The sequence below is a fragment of the Euphorbia lathyris genome, chromosome 9 (assembly GCF_963576675.1).
Source record: "Euphorbia lathyris chromosome 9, ddEupLath1.1, whole genome shotgun sequence".
Taxonomy (NCBI): Eukaryota; Viridiplantae; Streptophyta; class Magnoliopsida; order Malpighiales; family Euphorbiaceae; genus Euphorbia; species Euphorbia lathyris.
Genome location: NC_088918.1, coordinates 5,953,325 through 5,959,884, shown reverse-complemented (window position 1 = coordinate 5,959,884; position 6,560 = coordinate 5,953,325). Strand labels below are relative to the sequence as shown.

Sequence of the window (6,560 nt, the reverse complement as noted above, 5' to 3'; positions counted from 1 at the left end):
CTCCTTTTATTATTAATGATCGTTTGAACCTTTTTTATACTCGCTTCTTCTAATCCTTTGTACATACATTTTTATTCATTTTATTTATATAAGGGTTTGGAGTTTGTGGAGGCCTAGGGTGCCGACCTAGTTGGGATGTCAGGCTAACACATCTCCTCGTCCCAGTTTCTTATTAAAAAAAAATTAAAAAAATTAAAATATATGATAGATATATTATTACATTCAACAAATAACATAGTTTAGAGCAATAGTGAAAAATACTTCATAATTTTTGTCTATTAAAATAAATCTTTCTTATATTATCGTCTGTTATAAAAAAATATTTTATTTCCGCTATTCTTTTTGTCAATTGGCCATCCTTTCAGGTCTAGGACTTGGGCGGTCGCAATGTCTGCCTAGTCTCACAGTCGGCTTTACCTTTCAATCTAACACGTTAATATTTTGGTCAATTATAATTGCATATATTAAGTTCTTAGTTTTTAGGGACGATGTGTAACCAGACCGTAGACATCCGGACTAGCACGTCACCCCTCAGACCTGGCCCCACAAAACCCAAAGAAGCAATAAATAAATTGAAAAAGAAAACAAGAAAGAAAAAGAGAGCTAAGAAAAGCGTAAATGAGCAACGTTACATAAGTCACCGAAAATAAAGGAGCTACAAAACGGGGGTCATGTATGCCACCATCGAAGGCCCTCCGCAGATAGCCCGAAACAAGCAAGCGCGTCCGCAGTTTGGTTGCCCTCCCTGTAGATGTGTGTGGCCATAAGCTCCATCCCATCACGTTGGAGAAGACAGCGGTCCCAATCCTTTCTGAGCCGCTAAGGAATAGACGAAGAGCGACGATTGAGAAGAGTAACCATAAAAAGTGAATCTACTTCGACCCAAAGCTGAGTCCAGCCTTTCTACCAAGCCATGTCGATAGCGAACATGACCGCGCTTAGTTCTGCAATGTGAGCTGCTGCAGCAGCGATAGAGAAAGCAAAACTTCCATGGGCGAACCCTCGACTGTTCCTAAAAATGCCACCCACTCCAGCAGGTCCGTTGGGCCCCTGTGATGAGCTGTCGGTATTTACTTTAAGGTAGTTTGCTAGTGGCGGAACCTAGCGCACGGTGATAATATTTGGGGCTGGTGGTGAGCGGGCCTATATGTGCAGCTGCTGCTGCAGCGTGGACATTTCACTGGTACTGTTACAGAATCCGCGACGCAGGTGGTCCAATTCCTTGGTTAATGCCCAAAGACAAGAGATTGAGATTTGGATTGAAGGGAGTTCCGATTCAAAGACCGCGAGGTTACATCATCGGCAAATAAGCCACACAATTGAGTACAACCGTGTTCCAAAGAGTTGGAACCTGTTTACTAAAATGGTAAAGCCGTAAGGTGTCAAAGAGTTCAAGAAAAGTAACTGGCATAGAAAACTGAATAGAAAATAGGCTTTGGAGAGAGCTCCAAAGCGCAGCAGTGAAGGCACAGTGGATAAAAAGATGGTCGTTGGTTTCAGTGTGTGAACGACAAAGCTCGCACCGAGAGACCCAATGGAAGACCCGATCTATGAGGTTATCGTGACTTGTCAGCCCCCTGTTTATGAATTTCCAACATACAACTGACCGAGACGGGTGGATGTGGTTGCCCCAAACAAACCTGTGCCAACTCGTATATTAGACCTGATTATACTAATTACACGTATATTTAAACTTACAATTTTTTTAAATTTCAAAAATATATTATTTATATATTTAATATGACTAAGGAGAAATGAGAAGACATAGATAATTTAACTAAATTTCATATTAGAACAGATTATCTTGTTAATTAGAAGCTCAACATATGCAATTATAGCATATTTTCCAGAGGTAATACGTCATGATTCTCTCTACCTAGTCTTAACAAAACCGGAATTTTCAAAGCATGTAACGAATAAAGCTCCACTCGAGACGGTCATATGCCTTGCTCATATCAACCTTTAAAGTTCTTATCCCATAAGCTCCTTGTGAATTCTGATTCAGATGGTGAATAGTTTCGAAGCAATCATAAAATTATATGCAATCAGTCTATTTGGGATAAAGTCACTTTGATTTTCTAATATCCAATCGCCTTGGAGAGGCTTCAATCTATTGGCAATCACCTTTGGAATGATCTTGTAAACCACATTACACTGATAAATTGGTCGAAAGTTAGCCATATGCTCCGGTTGATCATTTTTTGGAATAAGGACCATATTTGTTTCATCGAGACTACCAGGGTATAACACCCGTTCTTGAAAAACTCCCTGCAAATTTTCACAACATCTTCTCCTAATAAAGACCCGAAAGTAGGATAAAAAAGGATTCATACCAGCTGGGTTAGGAGCTTTATCAGTCACTACACCATAGATGGTATGTTCCAACACCGAACAAGTGTTGGCTAAAGTCGTTATTGTGTTGCTAAAGACGTTTAGGCAGCATTTTTTACCAAAAAAAGGTGTTGCTTTTTCGCGCGTTGCCTAAGATGTCTTTAGCAACATTTTTTCACATTTTTTGCAACATCGATACAAATGTTGCTACAATTATCTGTGGCTACACCTTCCTACCCAATGGCAACTAAAATAAATCTGTTGCCTAAACCATAGAGCAGGTAACATTATTATCGAATAAAATTATAAGCAACACTTTTGAACTTTCTTGCAACATGGTCTTATGCAACATTGTTTTTACATTGCAACTCTTTTTATATAAATTGCAACACTTTTTAATTTAACATTTTTTGTTTCAAGCAACTCTTTTATATACAATTTGCAATTTTTTTTTTTTAATTTAACACTTTTTAATTTGACATTTTAATTTAATCCTTAATAGGTAAATATATTAATAATGAAATTTAAAATTCTCACATGATCCAAAATACATAATAAAAAAGTATAAGTCATAATGTAACCCATCCTTCAAACTCCTTAGAAAAAATCTTTTGGGGCAAGGACAATTCAACAACATGCTTTTCTTTAACATCATTTTCTTGTTCATTTTCTACTTGAGCAATCTTTTGGCATTCCCGCAAAGCTAAAAGTTCAGCCATTGATCCAATTCCTTCATTCCTTCATAGTTAAAATTCCCATGAAAATTATGATGTGTTTGTTGCTTTGGTATTGCTCACCAATCTATGATATCAACAAGAACTGGAAGATGCTGCCATTCCCATGAATCCATCTTCCAGCACACTGAAATGAGAGTAATATTGGATACAATTAAATTCTTCTCTTTTCACTAACAATTGCATACAATTCAAAACATGTCTCTGCTATAAAATACACCATATTGATGATAAAAAAGAACATCCAGATCAAAAATATAAAACAAAACGACCACCTTATTCTTTTCTTTGATTATATTCTGACCCGGACCCGACTCAAAATTATCCGAGAACTTATCAGATATGAACTTGCTAACTAAAATCCATGATCCCTCGACTATTATATCAGTAAAGAAATAGAAGTAAGAGTTAAAATAATCCATTTAAGCCATACACATCAAATGAAATTAAATTGCAAGAAACAAAGAAATAATCTCACATTGGTTTTCGTTTAATTGAACTGAAACACTGAGATAGCATAACTCTGACAAAAAAAGCAGCAGCAGCAAATGGCTTTAATTAGAACAGCTAAATAGTGCTGAAAAATATGGGTTATTAATAAAATTATTAAAAGAAATTGAATTATCGTTTCAATTTCTATTCTCTTGGGGTTCAATGGGAGAGACCATGTAAATGTAATTAAAGTTGATTAAAAATTAACTTCTTACAATTGATCTAGAGTCGAGTTGATAGTTCGAATAACAGCAATATGATCCTCTTCATCCTGCAGAATAGGTACAGGTGAACATATAACATATATAGAATCTACACATACAAAAACAAGTATGTTACCTTGCCTATAAACATACAGGTATAATGAACCTAAAATAGAAGAGTAATATCTCCCTATTTAATTCGAAAAATTAATATTAGAATGGCAGTAAATGGAAGCAGCCATGCTGCCTTCCAATAGGCAGCAATTAAGCAATATGTGATAAGCAAAAGTTGCTGCCTTTCTATAGACAACAGGTAATCAAGAGCTTCTGCCAAAGGAGGAGGTAATTCTTCTACATTACTGTGATAGAATAAAAAAGAGCCAACAGAATTCTAATAGGAGTACTTTTCTCATTTCAGTAAGCATGAAAAAAGTGACAGCTAACTTTTGATCTATCTCAAGTAAATGATATTGTATATATCAGAAAACTTAATTATATTTCTTCACAATTACTAATATTAGCTAGGAAGGCACAAAAGTTAGAAAACATAAGAAAATATAAGGTATAAATGCAATCATACTTCTTGAACCTTGGAAAAGAAAGAGAAGGGTTGTAGGCATATCTAACCTGCTTTCCTCATTTTATAAAAAAAACAATCAGCTAGTGTGAAAGCATGTTATAGTGAAAACAAGAATGAAAACTGAAATGACCCATTTTCATAATAAAACATGACTCTAATTAACAGCAACATTCACACTAATATTTTGTAAATGGAATAATTTCAGACTCCATTAACAGCAGACCAGACAGAAGAAGTTCATTTTACATTAATTTAGTCATTTAACTACTTATACTAGTTGAACCATAATAATTATGTAAGCATGAAGATTCATTCAAAGGTTGTAGAAAAAACGATTTTATTATGTCATGTTTCAAGGCTGAACGAATTCAACAGTTAATGTCATGTTTCAAGGCTGACCGGATTCAACAATTAATAAGGGCTGACCGAACATAGCAGTTTGGTTTATTATGTCACATTCTAATAGAATCTTCACATCAACCCATGTGTGAGATTATATAATACTTCTTTTTCACAGGAAAAACTAAACTTGTTAAAAAATTAGGATACTTTGTGAGATTCATATAAATGATACTGTACATATCCAAAAACTTAATTCTATTTCTTGATAGTTACTAATATTAGCTAGGAAGGCAAAAAAGTTAGAAAATATAATAAAATACAAGGTACAAATTCAATCATAATTCTTGAACCTAGGAAAAAAAGAAGATTTGTAGCAGGCGTATCTAAGTTGTGATAGTAAGAGTAAATGCAATCCTATCACACACATTTATCATAAAATGCAATGAAAAAAAAATTCGCATCATGTATATTCTATATGCAATTCTAAAGCATTAATTAGAAAGAAAATGACTTAAACCAGCATCATTTATACAATTTAAAATCAGAAAACTGATTCAAACACAAATCAGCAAACCAATTTGTTAATATGATATCCTAAATCCACATAGAACCCAAGAAAACTTCTTACAATCTATCATGAATTTTGCATAAATGCAAACTGATTCAAACACAAATCAGCAAACTAATTTGTTAATATGATATCCTAAATCCACATAGAACCCATATGAATCATAAATCCACCATAGTAAACCTACACAAATAACCCATATGAATCCTAAATCCACCATTGTGTTCATCAATTAGCTTCTGAATCTCACACTACACAATTGAACAGTAAATACAGATAACTTAAAAAGTTAACAAACAAATTCCAATCCTCACCAAGTGAATTGATGACATAATAATACACAATGAATTGTCAGTAAAATTTACTATCACAGAAGTATAGCAAGGACACACCTTTTCTCTGTCATTCAGCTTCTCTTCCCGAACACATAATTCTTCCTCTTTTATTACTAATTTCTTTCTTCTGGCATCAAATTCCTGCAGAAACAAAAGAGAAAAGTCAAGACATATGTTCAAAGTAGATGATTATTGTCCATAAAACAAAAATAATAATAAATAATAATAATAATAATAAATTAAAATGAAATAATAATAAATAAAATGAAATAAAAAAAAACCCAAACCCATTGAATTGTGTCGGATACACATTAATTTAATATTAAAAAATTGAATTCAAACAAAATCAGTGAAAGCATTAAATATATAGTCAGAATTTGTAGCTAATTATTGAGCTAACAATTCAGAATGGATATGTGAATTCAAAGACTATAGTCTGCACACAAAGCTTGAATAATTGGTGGTGAATTCACACGGATTTGAAGCTAGAATTGTACCTATATATATATTGTTGTAGTTTTAGGTTTGGAAGATATATATAAGTTTTTTCATAGTTCAAGTTAATGAAATTTCTTTAAGTTCAATTCCCTCTTTCCATGTCCAATTAATTCTATTGCATTATTATTGTTCTATAAATTAATTAATTGCTTCCGCTAAATTAGTGGCAATACCTCCAACAAGTGGTATCAGAGCCTAGTCGGTCAAGCGGCTAAACAAAAAATTTCCCTTTTCTCCCAATAACCAAATCCAGCAAAAATATTATTTCTCTCCATGGCAGTCACCAACTCAACACTCGTTGTTCCAATTTTCAACGGTGAAAATTATGATTTTTGGAGCATCAAATTCAGAACAATACTGCGTGCTTCGAATTTGTCGGATATTGTAGAACAAGGAATTCCACAAAATTCTCCATCAGCAGAAGCAGAACCAACTCCAAAATCAGCCAGCACCGCCAAGCCGGTTCCAGATCAGCAA

At 33.9% G+C, this 6,560-nt stretch overlaps 1 long non-coding RNA gene across 1 annotated transcript; it reads right to left on the bottom strand.

The window, feature by feature from the left end:
- Window positions 1–2,881: 2,881 nt before the first annotated feature.
- Window positions 2,882–5,771, bottom strand: LOC136206912 (uncharacterized). Its single transcript, XR_010676478.1, has 3 exons — window positions 5,643–5,771; window positions 3,544–3,828; window positions 2,882–3,192 (listed from the first exon to the last, which is right to left on the bottom strand). It is a non-coding gene; the product is annotated as an uncharacterized lncRNA (long non-coding RNA).
- Window positions 5,772–6,560: the final 789 nt, after the last annotated feature.